At 36.7% G+C, this 19,115-nt stretch overlaps 1 protein-coding gene across 2 annotated transcripts in view; it reads left to right on the forward strand.

The window, feature by feature from the left end:
• Positions 1-19,115, forward strand: part of LOC150078571 (phytanoyl-CoA dioxygenase, peroxisomal-like) — a 133,843-nt gene that overhangs the window by 42,589 nt on the left and 72,139 nt on the right. The gene's annotated exons all lie outside the window — the stretch shown is intronic.

Consider the following 19,115-nt stretch of genomic DNA (forward strand, 5'->3'; position numbering starts at 1 on the left):
ATGTAAATAAACAATACAGAGTGTTAGCTGTCAATTCTCTGTATTTAGAACAGTTTTTTTTTTTTTCTAGTCTTCTGGCTCACTGTGCTAATAGTTTTCTATTTTTCACAAAAATCCCATAAAGCTACAGCTTTACCTTAAAGTTCATAATTTAAAAGAAAAGAAAAAAGTTCTGCAGACTTGCATTTTTGATGCCTTGTTGTTCATCTAGTTAATGAATTGGCTGTCAGTTGTCTTTGTTGAATAAAATATAATAAAAGGCAGGCGAAGGCAGCCTTTTATTATATAAAAGGCTGCCATCGCTGCCTTCCCCTGCCTTTTATTATATGAAAATTCTTTGGCAAAGGATGCAAAGAGTTCTTTACTTACGTACACTCTAGAAGGAAGGGGATGAATCAGATTGGTCCACTTAATATAGATGGTTCGACTATTGATGATCCTCTCAAGTAGCTGATAAACTGAATGAGTATTTTGCATCTACATTCACACATGAGGAGTTATTCAAGGAGGGGAATGACAGAAGTTTATCAAACTCTTAACAGGGAACTAAGTGATTTTGTGATAACTGAGAGCAAAATGGAGGAGAAATTGTTGAAGTTAAACATAAAAAAGGCACGTGGGACAGATGGAATCTATCCATTTATAATGGAGGAGGCAACAAGGAAGTAAGAAAACCCTTGGGCATAATTACGAGAGCATCCTTGGAGTCAGGGGAGGTCCCCAGGGACTGGAGATATGCAAATGTATCCCCAATTCACAAATGGGGTTCAAAGGGTGACACAAATAATTATAGACCTGTTAGTTTAACTTGTGTTCCGGATAAAAAAAAATTATGGAGTCACTGGTTAAAGGGTGATACAGGATCACCTAGACAAGACAGCAGCAATAGTTCAGACACAGCATGGGTTTGTTAAAGGGAAGTCTTGTCTGACCAGTTCGAATAGATACTACAATGTGGTCACAAAGGAACTGGATGCTAAAAATAATTTTAATATCTTATACTTGGATTTCAGGAAATCTTTTGATACTGTTGCACATGGAAGACTGCTGTACAAATTGGAGTGGTATGACATTAAGGACAAGTTACTGCAATGGATAAAGGGATGGTTGAGTGGGAGACAGCAGAGAGTGGTAATAAATGGACACTGCCCTACGTGGACTAATGTTATTAGTGGTGTTCCCCAGGGTTCAGTGCTGGGCCTATTGTTGTTTTGTGTATTTATCAATGATATCGATGAAGGTTTATCAGGCTTAATGTCCAAGTTTGCAGATGATACAAAGGTTGACAGGGTTGTCAATGACGCCAAAGACAGTATGCTACTGCAACAGGATTTAGAAAAGTTAGGCAGATGGGCTGAGAAGTGGCAGCTGAAGTTTAACATTGACAAATGCAAAGTACTGCATATGGGTAGTAGTAACCCAAGAGAAGAGGCCACCGTAGCCGAGTGGTCAAGAGCGGGAGTGCAGTAGCACACGCTCTTTGAGTAGACTGGGGTTCAAGCCCCTGACTGCTAAATACGGTCGATCTGCCAACCTGCACTGGACCAGCGTGGCAGATTATGGTCCATTTTCCCTCAGCATGAATTGTTGAGGAGGCTTTCATCCTGCAGTAGGTTGATAATGGCTGCAGTTTAACCCAAGAGAAATGTACCAACTCTGTGGTACTACGCTCAGTGAAGTGGAGAATGAAAAAGACCTGGTGGTAATTGTGCAGTCAGATATGAAGTTCTCTGGGCAGTGCAGATGGGCTGCCAGAGCAGGTCATGGAGTTTTGTCAATGATATACAGTGAAACTTCTCCTAACGGACACCTCTCTTTAACGGACATCTCTCTACAACGGACATTTTCAAATTTCCCAACTCTCCTCTATTGGTTTTAACGTGTTTTCAGCTTCTGTCTAGCGGACATTCTCCATAACGGACGCGGACAGGCAATCTGCACTGTTTTGTTTAGATTAGCACTTAATTGATCTCCCAATAACGGACAGCGGGCGAGCTCACGGCCCTTTTTCTAGGAACATTTCTTCCACGTATTGCCTCAATCATGTGTTTATTTTCTATTTCCGATTCTCTGAATTTTATCAAGGTTTACGTCGCGGTTCTAAACCCTTTTTCAAGAATTTTAAGGCACATGTAAAACTTCTGATGAATTCGGTGTGGGGAATTTGGTCGGCTTTTCGTCTTTTGAGTTTCAGTTTTGTTCAGTGTTGTGTGAAGTGCACAATGTCTTCTTGTAAACATTTAACTTTAAAAGATCGAACTCATTAATGCGTATGATCGGCAAAAAAATAGTTTTTGCAATCTCACTGCAAAATTCAAAATCGGGAAGACGCAGGTAAGCGACATTCTAAAGAAAAAAAATGAACTGCTCAAACAATTTTGGCAGCATGTAAATGATCAGGTTCAAAAATCATTCCCGAAAACTGTTGGATTTCAAATTGACAATGTTACGTATGAGTGGTTGTGTCGCGCACGTGCTAAAAAAAATTCCCATTAATGGGCCTATTATTAAGTAAAAGGCTGTTGCGAAATCTATGGGAGTAAATGAGTTCAAAGCTTCTGTGGGATGGCTAGACAAGTTCAAAACTCGGCATAAAATTTCTTGGAAAACCATAAGTGGTGAAGGTGGATCTGTTGATACTGGGGTTGTAACAGAGTGGACCATCAAATTGGAAGATTTATGTCGTGATTTTGAAGCTAAGGATATTTCCTGAAAAAACAATGAGTCTAAAAAACGAAAAGTGCCAGGGCGGAAAAATTTCTAAGGAATGCTTGACTGTACTATTGTGTACAAATATGCTGGGAGACTTTGAACAACCTCTTGTTATAGGAAAACAACAAAATCCTCATTGTTTCAAGGGCATAAATTGAATCTTTTGAATGTTGACTGGAAGTCTAATAAAAAAGCGTGGATGAAACGAGATATCACGAGCGAATGGATAAGTCACTTTAACCAAAACATGATTCGTCAAAACAGAAAAATTATTCTTTTCATGGATAATGCTGCATCTCACCCGTATATTGAATTGTACAACATTCAAATCGTTTTTCTGCCACCAAACACATCTGCAGAGTGTCAGCCCTTGGATCAAGGGATAATAAAAAATTTTAAACTTCACTACAGAAAACGTGTTTTAAGACATCTCATTGCAATCATGAACGATGTAACATGTGCGAGTGACCTCGCAAAGAAACTCGGCATCCTAGATGCGATTCAATGGATTTCCTCTTCAGTAAACGCAATTAGAAAACAAACTGTCGTGAACTGTTTTGTAAAGTCCGGCTTCTCAAACGCAAAAATTGAAGTTGTGAACAGCAATGTGGAGCACCAAGAACTTCAACATCTATTGATAATATACGATACTTCCACTACAAGTGACCCTGGCTACAAAGGTATAGACTCGAACCTCACTACAGAAGATGGTGCTCTAGATATCAACGACATTATCATCGATATTTTTCAAGAAGTTCCTCATGAGGATGAAGAAATGGAAGGAGGTCATTCTGTCGAAGAACATATTAAAGACGAACCACCGATGAAAATAGAAGAAGCACTCATACAAATCAATCGTTTAAAAATGTTTTTCGCCGCTGAAGAAGATACTGAAGGACTTTCGATGGTTTCTTCACTCCAAACAAATGTTGAAAACAAAATTATCAGCCGGAAGAAGGTGCAGAAGAAAATAAGTGATTACCTGTATGTATTTTTCTTAAGATAAAGTCATAATATGCATAGCACAATTGTATGTATATTATTTACAAAAATATTGTGCAAAATCTTTATATAATTTAATTTAATTTTACATTAAACGTTTAACGATTTTTCTTTATCTCCTGTGTATGTAATTGTATATTATTTACAAAAATATTGTTCAAAATCTGTATATATTTTAATTTAATTTTACATTAAACGTTTAACGATTTTTCTTTCTTTCTTTTTTTTTTTCTCCCTCAGACTTCTTGTTAGCGGACACTTCTCTCTAACGGACACATTCTCGTTCCCCATGGCTGTCCGTTAAAGGGAAGTTTCACTGTATAGGAATTTTGCTAGCAGAGACAAGGAGGTGATTATCCCTTTGTATAAGGCAGTGGTCAAGCCACACCTTGAGTACTGTATACAGGTCTGGAGTCCTCATTTTAGGAAGGATATAGAGTTGCTAGAACGAGTACAGAGAAGGGCAACAAGATTGGTGAGAGGAACAATGGGGGTGTGCTTATGAAGAAAGGCTTAAGTTCTGCAGGTTGCAGCATCTGGAGACCAGGCACCTGCGAGGTGATCTGATTGAGGTGTATAAGGCCTTGAATGGTGTGAGCAGGCTCAATGCTGACGGGATACTTTCAGTTGCTCAGACTAAGATCCTGAGGGGGCATAGATTTTAATTGAGGAAAGACAGTTGTAGAATAGATGTGCAGAAGTTTGCCTTTAGCCAACGGGTAGTGGATTGCTGGAACAGACGTCCATCTGTTGTTGTGGTAGTTGATAGCTTAAATAAATTTAAAGCTGAACTAGACAAACATTTGGAGTGACCGGATGGGTGAAATGGAATGGATTTTTTTTTTTTTTTTTTTGGCTGATGCTGTATAAGCTTGCTTTCTTGCATCATATGCCTCAGCTAATGCTAATGCACATGTAAAGCAGAATGTTAAACCCTTCTTTTTGTATTCTGCAAAGCTAAATTTAACTTAACTTTTTTATAATTAAACAAATATAGTTATGTCTACTAGACTATAATGAATAAGGAAAACACTAATTAACACAAAACTAGTAAAAGATACAATTAAGGTAACTTCTCAGAAAGATGCAGTATTGCTGCTTGCATACTAAGATACTATACTTGCATACTAAAATTCAAATAAAATAAAATGAGAAGTTACCCTAATTTTAGTATTTTCTTGTTTTGTGGAAGATAGTGTTTTCTTTTTCATAATAGTCTATTGAATTTAATTTAACACCATTCCTCACTAATATGCTAGAGAATTACAATGTGGTGTTTAAGAAGGCAATACACCCAAAATTTTTTATCTATTATCAAACATGCAAAAGGTAACACATTTGATTTCTGTACTTTTTGTAGATATGATTTTTAAGTTTCAAATGGCAGAAAATGTAGCATAATCAAATGTTTGCAAAGAGATAGATATAAGACAATGTTTAGTGCAAAAAAAAAAAAGAGAAATGCAAAAATAGATGCAGCATTTAACATGAAGAGGATATATATGCAGTGTAAATGCTTATTTTCATCATTTATCTTTTAACTAATCTTCCTTCATGCTCTGCTGATCATGCAGTACATGCTGTGTGATATACAATTATACTGCAAATGCTTATTCCTATCGTTTGTCATAGAACATAATCTTCCTTTGAACTTATCAATTGGACACATTACCAACAAGATAAGTTCCATCATATAAGATTTTTCAGTTCTTTATTCCAGTTTACTTTTGGAACTTAAGGTTATCCACAAAAATTATTTAGAAGTTATTGGACACATTGCTTAAACATAAATTTCATTGTTCTTCTGAAACATTTGAGAAATATTTCTATATTTTCCAATTGTAAAATAGCTAAAAAAATTTTAATGGGGAAAACAAAACACCAGCCAATTTTAGTGAAATTGGACAGGAAAACTTTGTTAATTAGGTATTGGATAATTTGATGTATCTGATAATTCAATTCAATGTGGTTTCAACTCTCTGTGCTGTATGAGTGGTGCTTTGTATGCTGAGGGTAGCATATTTTTTTTTCTGCTCTCCTTAAAACTTTGGTTTTTCATCCAGCAAACAGAAAATCACCCACAAAATGCACAATTTACAGATGTAATACATTTGTATATACGTCTGTAAATTGTGCATGTGTAGTTAATGGTAGAATTGTAGAACAGTGACAAGTGGAACTTTGACAAGTCTGTTTAAAGAAGAGGTCAGAAGTAGTGAGTAAAGCCAGTGGGCACTTTTTATTTCTCTTCATGCCACTGACCCATGTTCAAATCCAGTTCATGACTAAAGAGTTTTGACAAAAGACGAATTGATGAATTCAAGACAAAATAATCTGAATTACAAAATTATGTTAAATGCAATCCTAAACAGTCCAAGCAAGCTGATAATTCTAGATGTGCTATCCTCACTTGTGCAGGAAGTCATTTTTGTGTTTCTTTCTTCTGGCTTGAATAAAGCAATTTGCCTGTGTCTTCTAAATCCAATGTCAACATTTGAAAATCTGAACATAGCTCTCTTCAATCCAACATACCTCACTTTCATATACTGATATCATTACTCCTAGATACGTTGAAGAATGTTACTAGCAAATTTATTTTATCGGCAGTTTTAAATCTTCCACTTTCATTTTGGAAATTGATTACCGTGGCAAACTAAATCAGATGGAGGATTCTGAATTAGTTATAGACATTTCTTTTGTCAAGGCCTTGGAGAGTCTAAAACAAGAGAAGATTCTGTTCTTCTGCTCAGTGAGGAAGTGTGACAAGTAGAACTTTGACAAGTCTGTTTAAAAAAGAGGTCAAAAGTAGTGAGTAAAGCCAGTGGGCACTTTTTATTTCTCTTTATTTGAAAAGTACAAGTACTACTACAACTACATGTTGCACAATTTCCCATTGAAAAATGATGTTCTTATAAATGCTGAGGTAGCAGAAATTGCATAATTTGGCAGTACATTATTTTCAAATTTGAAATTTTTTGTGGACACATTTCCAGTGCTTCTTGGGGTTCATTAAAGATAAAGATGATGCAATAGATATTTTTGAGCATCAGTTCTGTCAGTTTCATTGAGAGATCCTATCAGAAGCTATTATGAAAGAAGAAAGAATTGATGAGTTGGATACTGATACATGCACAGAGCAGTTTGAAATATAACAAATATAACAAATTATCCCAAGTCATGCTTGACACTTAAACAATTAAATATAGCAGTACTAAACATGAGAGAATATTCAGCCAGATTTAGAAAAACAAAAACTGAATTCAAATCTTTTCTTTCTAGTGAAGCTTTGATAATGTTCTTTACAGCCAAGTTTAGACAACAGGGCCATTGCTACACACAACTTCGACTCAGCATTTCCGAAGAGGGCAAAGTCTACAACAGTATCTTTCATGAAGCAGTTGAAACCAGTTGATGTCTAAAGGAATATCTAAATAGAAATCCACAGCAGCAAAATGTTAGGTAAGCTAATGTGTGAAAGCATATTGTAATATAAACTGCATATTTTGTTAGATTTAATTTTTAGAGCACCATGGATCTTGCTTTCTCTTAAAGCTCCTGTTTTTCTCCTATTTTAGTCCTGTTCTGTTTTACTCTTTCTTACAATACCCAATCTCCACTTGTTTGAAAGTCAAGTTGGCAGCTATGAACATATATTTTTGCATTTCTCTCTATGCACTGCATGATGTTCTTAAGCTTATTTGTTTTCAAATGTCGGTTACATAGTGTTTATTTCTACTTGAAATTGGAAAGTCGCATCTACATAAACAAAGCAAATGTTACCTTTTTCAAATTTTACAATATATGGAAAATCATGCATATTTGTTTTCTGAAATTTTATGTCCTGGCATTTTACCGAAAGACATTGTTAATTAGTTTCTCGCTACACTAGTATTATGAAGTGATTGCAACAGTTTTCAAATCTTCCACTTCCATTTTGGAAACTGATTACCATAGCAGACTAAACCAGAAGGATGATTATTCTTACTTAGTTATAGGCTCAAAGTAAAGAGTATGAAATGATTGCACATAATAGAGAAAAATGCTATTTTCGTCCTTTTTCTATTTTGAAATGTAGAAGACTATGGTACACTCACTGCCAATTCAATAACAAAAATTAGCATAAATTTGCATTTGTGTTACATTAAAACTGGAATTTTTTAAAAAAATTACATTTTAATATAGCTATTTTTTCAGAAAAAGAGAAATATGGAGAAAAACTGAGTTTTTGTAAAACTTGGGAAAACTATTTGCCACCAACTGTATTATGATGGAGAAGGATCAAATCAAGTAAGAAAAGATAGATTCTCCATTGTAAGTCTGGAGAGTTGGCAACTGTGACTAATGCGTGTGTGGATTTAAACATGGTTTGGTGTTGAGTCCCTTAGGGTTTTTAATGTTTATTAATGACATTGATGTAGGTATTTCAAGTGTGATGTATAAGTTTGCTGATGATACAGAGGTGGGCACCACAGATAATGATAGTAATCAGGTGTGATAGTTCAAGAGGATCTAGATAAATTTAGCAGATGAGCTGGTGAAATGATGGAAAATGGAAATTTGAACTTTAACACTAAGTGCAGGGTACTGCACTTGGGTAGCAGTAATCCCAGAATTTCATACCATTTGGGTTTTACCAAACTCAAAGTGGCGGAGTATGAAAAAGATCTAGCAGAAATTGTACAATGTACTGAAATTCTCAGAGCAGTGCAAACAAGCTGCTAGAACAGCTGATGGTGTCAGCAATATACAGGGACAAGAGGTGATTAATCCATTGTATAAAGCAATGGCTAGGGAACATCTGGAATACAGTTTGGAAACCACATTTTAGGGAGGACATAGTTATGTTGGAAAGTGTGCAGAGACGAGCAACAAGATTAGTTGGAAGCTCAAAAACAGAGTTTTACTGTAAGAGACTGGGGGTCTTGCAGTTCTGGAAACTAGATATTTTCAGAGTGACCTAATTTAAGTGTATAAGGCTTTAAAAAGCTAAGTAAACTAAATGGTGTCTTTTACATTTCCTCTCTACTATGAGATGAAACACACAAAGGGGCATAAATTTAAGTTGGAAAAGGATGGCTATATAATAGATATGCTGAAATAAATTTGCATTCAGCCAAAGAATAATTGATTGTTGTTATAAATTTTCACCCAGTGTTGTTGAGGTGGGTAGTCTGAATAAATTCAAGGAAGGTTTGGGCAAATTACTGGAAGGAATGAACTTTTTTTTTTTTTTTTTTTGCTGTTGCTGTATAAGTGTTGTTTCCTTGCAATAGAGGAATTAATAGTAATACAAATCTTGGACTTCATGTTTTTTGGTTGTTCTGTTTTCATGTTATCGTGAAAATGAGCAGATCCTTTGATCTGTATAATACCCTTTTCTACTTCTATAACCATCTTTTGATTCTTTCACTCTTTTAATATGGATTAAATTGATTTGAATAGTTCTGCCTCTGTTTCATCACCAGTTTTGTATTTGTCTGTTTTGGCCTTAAGCAGAGCACCAGCAGACTGCTTATATGATGTCTCAATGTTATTTTTTTACAATTTTAACATAAGATTGGATGGTAATCCCACTTTATCCTAAAGTTTTACCCTCTCTTCGAGTCTAATTGTTAAAGCTCTATTTTCAATATAATCATCGTGGATATCTATATTGAAAATAAAGGATGTTATAACCAGATTTTATATTCGCTGTCAAAAAATAACCCTTCAGTATTAGCATTAGTAGAGGCATATGATGCAAGAAAGCAAGAATCAGCTTGTACAGAATCAGCCAAAAAAAAAAAAAAAAAGCCCTTCCCATTTCATTCCAAATATTTGTCTAGTTCTGCCTTGAATTTATTTAAGCTATCAACTTCCGCAATGACAGATGGAAGTTTGTTCCAGCAATCAACTACCAACTACCCGCTGGCTAAAGGCAAATTTCCACACATCTATTCAACAACTGTCTTTCCTCAGTTTCAGTTTATACCCCTCCTCAGATTTGTAATCTGTGCAAGAGGAAGAATTTTATCAGCATTGAGCCTGCTCAATCCATTCAAGACCTAATACACCTCAATAAGATCACCTCGCAGGTGCTTAGTCTCCAGATGCTGCAATTTGCAGAACTTAAGCCTTTCTTCATAAGAGCACCCCCTTTGTTTCCCTCACCAGTCTTGTCCTTCTCTATACTTGTCCTACATTCCTTCCTAAAATGAGGCTTCCAGACCTGTACGCAGTAGGTCAAGGTTTGGCCTAACCATTGCCTTATGCAAGGTAATAATCACCTCCTTGACAAAACCCCATGACCTACTCTGGCAACCTGTTTGCACTACTCAGAAAACTTCATGTCTGACTACACAGTTACCGCCAGGTCTCTTTCATTCTCCACTACCCTGATTGTAACACCACCCAGTCGGTATGTCAAGGTGTGGCCTAACCATTGCCTTATGCAAGGTAATAATCACCTCCTTGACAAAAGGAGGTGATTATTACCTTGACCTACTCTGGCAACCTGTCTGCACTACTCAGAAAACTTCATGTCTGACTACACAGTTACCGCCAGGTCTCTTTCATTCTCCACTACCCTGATTGTAACACCACCCAGTCGGTATGTCAAGGTGTGGCCTAACCATTGCCTTATGCAAGGTAATAATCACCTCCGTGACAAAACCCATGACCTACTCTGGCAACCTGTCTGCACTACTCGGAAAACTTCATATCTGACTACACAGTTACTGCCAGGTCTCTTTCATTCTCCACTACCCTGATTGTAACACCACCCAGTCGGTATGTTACTCTGGGGTTACTGCTACCCATATACAGTACTTTGCATTTGTCAATGTTAAACTTCAGTTGCCACCTCTCAGGCCATCTGCCCAACTTTTCCAGATCCTGTTGCAGTAGCATGCTGTCATTACTGTTATTAACAACCCTGCCAACCTTAGTATCATCTGCAAACTTTGATTTTAAGCTTGATATACCTTCATCAATATCATTGATAAATACTATAAAAGAGTTAGCTTAAAGATGCTTAAGATGCCGAAGTTCATGGCAAGAAATATGTATTTAGTCAAAGCTTAATAAAGAGATGGCACTCACCTCAATAATCCATTGTGGTTATATGAATCATGAAACAGTAGTGTGAGAAATCATTGGTTAAACTAAAAACGGAGTTTAAAGATCGCGATAAAGAAAACATAATTTAAAAAGAGTAATTGAAAAACTTAGCCTAGAGGAGGAGGGGTGCACCATATCGTCCTCTAGTAGTCGAATTACAAAGCTGTATAAATAAAATAAAATTATCTGAAATAAAAATTAAAAAAGGAATAAGGCGAGAACGATGGACTTTCAATAGATTAATGTTCAGTTGGTGATAAAAAGAAGAGCGAAAGGGTTGCTGTAGAGCTTAAGTATCCGAAATGTTTTGCTGAACATGTGATAATTTAATTTGCGTGAGATTCCAAATTTAACCTGAAGTTTTGTGTTTAAGATGTCATGATTGGGGTTGAGATGATACCATTCTATTACAAGGGTTTCGTATAGGAAGAGTTTATAATTTGAATATAATTTGGCAATGGTTGTTGCGGCATCAACTGAGGGGTTGTGGTTATGAGTGTGTACATGTTGAGACAGTTCAGTATTTCCTTGCTGTGTCCGGAAACTATGGACATGGTAGTAGGCACGTGTGTTTGCGATGGTGGATGATTCAAATTTATTAGTAGTGCTCCCGATGTAACATGCATTACAGTCGGGTTGACATTTGATTAAATAAACTATGTTATTGATGTCTTTAGTGTTGTAAATGCAGGTTTCTTTATATTTGTTAAAAGGGGCTCCTAATTTATTATAGGTAGAAAAAATTATAGAGACATCAGTGTTAGTGAAGATTTGATGTAATCGTCTAGCGATTTCGCAATGGTAAGGGAGAACAACTCGAATGTTGGACGGGTTGGATTTTTTATAACTGGGTTTAGAAACACTTAAACTACTAATCTTATTTTTAACAGTTGAAATAATTTGTTGGATTAGTTTGATGAGATATTTCCTGGTGTAAATTTTTCAGTGAGATATTTTAGATCGAAAGATAGATCATCCTGTGATTGGCAGTATTTGAAGGCATTAAAAACTTGGTTGTAAAGAACTGATTTCTTTACACCAAGGGGGTTACGTTAATAAAATAAGAGTTCTTTCCGACTCTCAAATTTATAAAATTGACAATAATTACACCAGTTCAAAGCTGAAAAACAAGTTATATACCTTGCTTAGAAGGCTACAAGCAAATCATGAAATAAACTTACACACCTTACAACAAATAGGTATCCGTAACAGAATCTTACCCCATATTTGGCATTATTAAGCTCCATAAACCTGATCACCCTTTACACCCGATTGTTTCCTATAGCAAATCCACTTTCGCAAATTTATCTTCCTTCCTGGTCAAAGTTATTTCTCCCCTCATGAAATTTTCTAAATTTCGAATCTACAACACATGCCAAGTGTTTGAACACAAGCCCTATCACGTTATCCTGGAACTGGCTTCCTTTGATGCAGTGTTCCTATATACTAAAGTAGACCTCGATTTCACTTTACAGGCCCTATGCAACCTTTTAACTTTGGACAATACCTTAGCGTATCAGACTTCTCTCAGCATTGACAGCATTCTGGAGCTTGTTACTGTACTAATTAAAGCTAGGCACTTATATTTTCAAGACCAAGTGTATGAACAGATTTTGGACCCCCTATGGGCCTAGGTATCTCAGCTCCCTTATTTGAAATAGACCTTGCCACAGTCGAACATCAAACCCTTCAACCTTTTCTGGCAAATATTAAACTTTACATCCGGTATGCAGACGAAGTTCTAATAATCGGAGACCAAAATGCCATCAACAATCTTTTTACCAGTTTTAATTCAATACACCCAAGATTAAAATACACCTTGGAACTAAAAACTAATAACGCAATCAATTTTCTTAATTTAACCATATACTGTATAAACAAAATAACAGGCTAAAGACGAAAATCTACAGGGCAAAAACCAACACAGACCAATATCTACATTTTCTCTCACACCACCCGCTTAGTGTAAAGAAATCAGTTCTTTACAACCAAGTTTTTAATGCGTTCAAATACTGCCAATCACAGGATGATCTGTCTTTCGAGCTAAAATATCTCACTGAAAATTTACAGCCAGGAAATATCCCATCAAACTAATACAAAAAAATTATTTCAACGTTCACATTGTTGTCCCTTACCACTGCCAAATCGCTAGACGATTACTTCATGTCTTCACTAACGTTGATGTCTCTATAATTTTTTCTACCTATAATAAATTAGGAGTCCCTTTTAACAGATATAAAGAAACCTGCATTTACTACACTAAAGAGGTGCCTCTGTAGCCAGGTGGGAAGGAGCAGCAGTGCGTAGCACACGCTTCTTGATTAGACCAGGGTTCGAACCCATCACCACCAAATACGGAGGATGCGGAAAGGTCAGGGAATGACCACCGCATATCACAGAGCAATATGGCCTTAGTTGCTAATGCTCCTAAAAAAAAAACACAACTACTACTACACTAAAGACATCAATAAAATAGTTTATTTAATCAAATGTCAACCCGACTGTACCGCATGTTTCATCGAGAGCACTACTAATAAATGTGGATCATCCACCATCCCAAACACACGCACCTACTATCTTGTCCATAGTTTTCGGACACAGCAAGGAAATACTGAACTGTCTCAATATGTACACACTCATAACCACAACTCCTCCATTGATGCTGCAACAACCATCATCAAATTAAATTCAAATTACAAACTCCTCCTATACAAAACCCTCGTCTTTTTAAATTACGCTTTCCTTATCGTGATCTTTAAAGTCCGTTTTTAGTTTAACCAATGATTTCTCACACTACTGTTTCATGATTCACATGATTACAACGGATTATTGAGGTGAGTGCCGTCTCTTTATTAAGCTTTGACTAAATGCATATTTCTTGTCATTGATAAATATACAAAACAACAATGAGCCAAACACTACCCTGGAGAATACCACAAATAATATTAGTCCACAAAGAGTAATTGAAAAACTTAGCCTAGAGGAGGAGGAGGGGTGCACCATATCATCCTCTAGTTGTCGAATTACAAAGCTGTATAAATAAAATAAAATTATCTGAAATTAAAATTAAAAATTTTAATTTCAGATAATTATTTATCTGAAATTAAAATTTTTCTAATCTATCTAAATACAACTCCGATATTAGGCCATTGATTACCACTCTGTCTTCTCCCACTCAACCATTCTTTTTATCCATTGTAGCAACTTGCCCTTAATGCCATACTACAATTTCTACAGTAGTTTTGTTTGTTGTTATTTGGTTTTTAGGAGCATTAGCAACTAAGGCCATATTGCTCCGGGGATATGCGGTGGTCATTCCCTGACCTTTCCGCATCCTCCGTATTTGGTGAGCACGGGCTCAAACACCGGTCTAATCAAGAAGCGTGTGCTACGCACTGCTGCTCCTGCCCACCTGGCTATGGAGGACAGTAGTCTTCCCTGTGCAACAGTATCAAAAGCTTTCCTGAAATCCAAGTATTTGATATCAAAATTATTTTTTGCATCCAGCTCCTTTGTGACCACGTCATAGTATCCAATCAAATTAGTCAGACAAGACTTGCCCTTAACAAACCCATGCTGTGTGTGAAATATTACTGCAGCCTTGTGTAGATGATCCTGCAATGCTTCTTTAACCATTGACTCCATTATTTTCCCTGTAAGTCAAACTAACAGGTCTGTAATTACTCGTGTCAGCCTTCGATCTCCCCCCCCCCTTTCTGAATTGGGGGACGCATTTGTACATCTCCAGTCCATGGGAACCTCCCCTGAATCTAAGGATGCCGTCACAATTATGCCTAACGGTTTGCTTACTTCCTTTGCCACCTCCTTTAATATAACTAGATAGATCCCATCCATCCCAGGTGCCTTTCTTATGTTTAACTTCAATTTCTCTTCCACTTTGCTCTCAGTTAACGCAAAATCATTTAACTCTCTGTTAGAGATCGATAAACATCTGACCCTCTCCTCCTTGAATAACTCCTCATGTGTTTGGCAGCTATCTGAGGATGATCATCTGCAGTCAAACCATTGATATCAAGTGGACCAATCTGATTCATCCCTTTCCTTTTAGAGTTTATATAACTAAAGAAATCTTTGCTGGTTTTCTTTGCATCCTTTGAACTTGAGTTTAAACTTGAGTGGCCTAATATCGGAGTTGTATTTAGATAGATTAGAAAATATACATTTAACACAGTTTTTACCAAAAATCACATATTATGGAAGATACCTCGACGACATCCTCATTATAACGGATAATGACACTACTAAGTTTTGCAAACTTTTAATGTGCACATTAGGTTAAAATTTACACTGGAGAAAGAACAAGAAGAAACAAAGTCCATAAATTTTTTAAACTTTACACTTAAAAGGGAGAGCGAAAATATTAATTTTAGTATTTATCATAAGCCCACGAATATGGGGATGTTCCTACACTATAGTAGCTACCACCCATACTCATATAAAAGGTCGATTATATTAAATCAGCTCTTAAATGCGTTCAAATATTCTTCCACACAACTTGCCCTGGCGCCTCCGTAGCCAGGTGGGCAGGAGCAGCAGTGCATAGCACACGCTTCTTGATTAGACCGGGGTTTGAGCCCGTGACCACCAAATACGGAGGATGCGGAAAGGTCAGGGAATGACCATCACATATCCCCAGATTTGGTTTTGGTTTTTTTTTTTTTTAGGAGCATTAGCAACTAAGGCCATATTGCTCCTGGGATATGCGGCGGTCATTCCCTGAACTTTCCGCATCCTCCGTATTTGGTGGTCACGGGCTCGAACCCCAGTCTAATCAAGAAGCGTGTGCTACGCACTGCTGCTCCTGCCCACCTGGCTACGGAGGCGCCCATATCCCCAGAGCAATATGGCCTTAGTTGCTAGTGCTCCTTAATAACCCAAATAACAACAACAACAACAACTTGCCCTACAGATAGAAATAGATTAACTGACGAATAGGTTCCTAAATAGAGGATACCCGATTACCTCTATCAAATGCATTAAATTAGAAGCTAAAGACAAAATAATCAATAACAAACATAATGACAGGATTAATAAAAAAATATTTTATTTCAATGCCATATGTTGAGCACTGTTAGAGACAAATTAACAACCTTTTTAGAGGTACAGAAATGAAAATAGTAGCAAAACCAGGCCATAAATTATATGTAGCATTAAAAAATCACATGGTACTATCGACTTCCGAACAAACACATGACTTCTTCTACCACATTTCATGTAAGGATTGTGATTCTTCTTACATTGGATCTACCAGATGTATTTTAAACTTGAGGGTTAATCAACATGACGCATCAATCCGTGCATCATGTGCGAATGCATCAGAACTAGCATTCCATGCAATAAATGAAAACCGCACATTCCTGTTTAATGAAGCCAAAATTTTAAATATTCAACATAATTATACTAAATTATTGATTGCCGAAACTTTAGAAATGAAATTACAAAAAAAACTCTATTAGCATTCAATGTCCATTTCTCTTATCTGATTCATGGTCATTCGAACGCATGCTTACCAAAGACTAGTCTCCTGTTTATAAGATTCCGAACACACACGGTTCGTTAGTTTCAATCCACACTGTGAACATGACACTTGTCAAAAAGTTTTACTCTGCTTAAAGGAGGAATTTTTAGTGAATTTTAAATTCATTGCTTTGTCGTACTTTTATCTCATTTTAATAGTATTTCTTTCGTATTTCAAATTCGTGTTTATGAAAAAATGTCTTCCTTCACTAAAGGTTGCATGGGAGTTTTGATATTTCTCGGATCAGGTTGGGGTTCATCACTGTGATCCTGGAGTATTGGACTGCTTGTGTGTCAATAGTGAGGAACATATTATGAGTTTTAAATTATTTTAACTTATGTAACTGGTTTTAACATATCATTTCATAATTTATTCACATAAGGAGAATTGGTAAAGAAGAAATCCTACTGACTGAATAAAAGGTAACTCCTTGTTTATTTCAAAAATCCTTTGCCAAAGATTTCTCTTAATCTTGCTTTGCTTTGCTTGCCTAATCTCCTTTGTGGCTTGATTACAGATTAGCTTATATCCACCATAGGCTTCTGTGTCACCTGATAATTTATATGCATCCCATGCATTTTTCTTCTCTGCCATGAGTCTCATTAGTTCATCTGACATCCATTTGGGCCTAAACCTAATTTCTTAGTTGGAACAAAAAACCCAGTAGCTTCCAAAATTACTTTCTTGTAAAATTTTCCCATTTAAAATTTGCTGTTGGTAACATCATCAGTTGGTCCCACTGTATAGAATTTAAAAAGTTTCTGAGACCACTGTAGTCACCTTTATGAAAGCAAAAACCCTTCCCTTTACTCCTGATAAGTAGTTACTCTTTAAGTAAATCCCACATCAGTACACCATGATCACTGTTGCCTTGTGGTTCCTTTATCTGTAAATTCTTAATGCATGAATAATCACTACTGATAATCAGATCAAGAGTTTTACTGCCTCAGCAGCATGCCTCTCTGACATTCTGCTGTAGAAAACAATCATCCAATAAATCCACAAAAGCCTTGCTAGTGTGCAAGTGACCAATCCTCAAGTTCTAGTCAGTATCTGAGAAGTTAAAATCCCTCATTATAAGACACTCTGATTTACTGGCTCACTATTTCTCTGTATAATTTTTCATTGAATCTCCACTTATGAATCTCACTTCATTTTTAATCTCCACTTATGGATAGAATAGACACTAAGCTTGTTAGGGTAGCTCCGTTATGCTCAAGCTCTCTGTAGATATATTCCTTTTAATACAGTGTATAAGCCCAAATTTAATAATAAAGAGATCAGCAGGAAACCCATGCAATCATGTGCAAGGCATCCAAGCATACCATGCAGCAAGCACAAGCTGTATCAGAAGAACTAACCTTGAGTAGCTAACATATGTTTTATTTAATAGATTTGTCAACTCTTTGAAACCAAGCACCAGAAACAGGTAAGAATTATATACTTGAGGACAAAAAACAGTCATGTAACAATTTTCACAATTGTCCGTATCCCCCCAATCCACTCTAATTACTCTTCTCAACTTGGCATACAGTAATTTAATTTTAGACTTTAAATATTTCACATGCTCAGTAAAAACACAAATGCCCCTCTAGGTACAAACCCAAACCAAGTATCTAACAGTGATCACATTTCAGGATGACTTTCTGACTCCTTACTACAGAATAGCAATACTTAGTCCCTGTATGCCCTTAAGCACATGCAGCACATGCTGCATGTGCTTAAGGGCAGATCATATAAGGACAGATTTCATAGATCTCCCTCCCAAAATCCCCTACAGAAATACTGTGATAAATCTGAAACAGCAGCTGTGCTCCCTTTCAAAATTTCAGTATTTACATAGAATATTCTTCTTGGCCTATGTACCAAATAATTGTCAGTTAGTTAACTCATGTCCCCTTCAAAAAATAAAATAAAATAAAGTAAAATAAAACTGTTATACAGATATCACTTCACGCTACCCGTGATGTATATATCACATGGCGAGGTATGGTAAATGCTATTGAGTACAGTATAGAAGTTTTAACTCCTGAAGTACAAAGGTACTAGGAAAGTTTTGCAATACAGCTTTGTTTATTTAATTTTTTCAAAGTAATTTCCTCTACATTCAATACACCTCTCCATCCTCCGAAACCAATCTTCAAACCAGTTCTGCCAAGTTTCACTAGGGAGAAAAGCACACTTGTTGTCCCAAGCCCGTAGAAGGTCCTCATCACTGGAAAACCGCCTCCCTTTTAGCTTCATTTTCACATGCGGGAACAGTGCAAAGTCGCAGGGAGCAAGGTCTGGACTGTAGGGAGGGTGCTCGAGAAGTTTCAGTCCTGTCGTGGTCAAATATTCGGTGCAGGCTTTGGCGCGGTGAGCTGCAGCATTATCGTGATGGAGGTACCAGGTGTCCATTCTTGACTTTGGCCGCAGGTTCTTCATAGATCCAATGACTTTAGGCAGGCATTGTTCAGTATACCACTTAGTTGTGACTGTCTTCTGCGTGTCCAAAACGACACGTTCCACAATTCCACTCGATTTGAAAAATACAGCTATCATTTTCTTCTTTACAGATCGGGATTTTCTGACAATTACGGGTGTGTCGTCATCATCAAAGACCCAAACTTTGTTTTGAGCCTTGGTCGGCAGATCGTAATAGTACAGCCAAGTCTCGTCACCTGTCACGATGTTGTTCACATACCGAGATTGTCCCTTATCAAACTTTTTTAACATCTCCCGGCACCAAGTCACATGTCGTGTTATCTGCTCTTCAGTCAGT

Source organism: Mastigoproctus giganteus, chromosome 11 (assembly GCF_048544385.1).
Source record: "Mastigoproctus giganteus isolate SK-2022 chromosome 11, ASM4854438v1, whole genome shotgun sequence".
NCBI lineage: Eukaryota > Metazoa > Arthropoda > Arachnida > Uropygi > Thelyphonidae > Mastigoproctus > Mastigoproctus giganteus.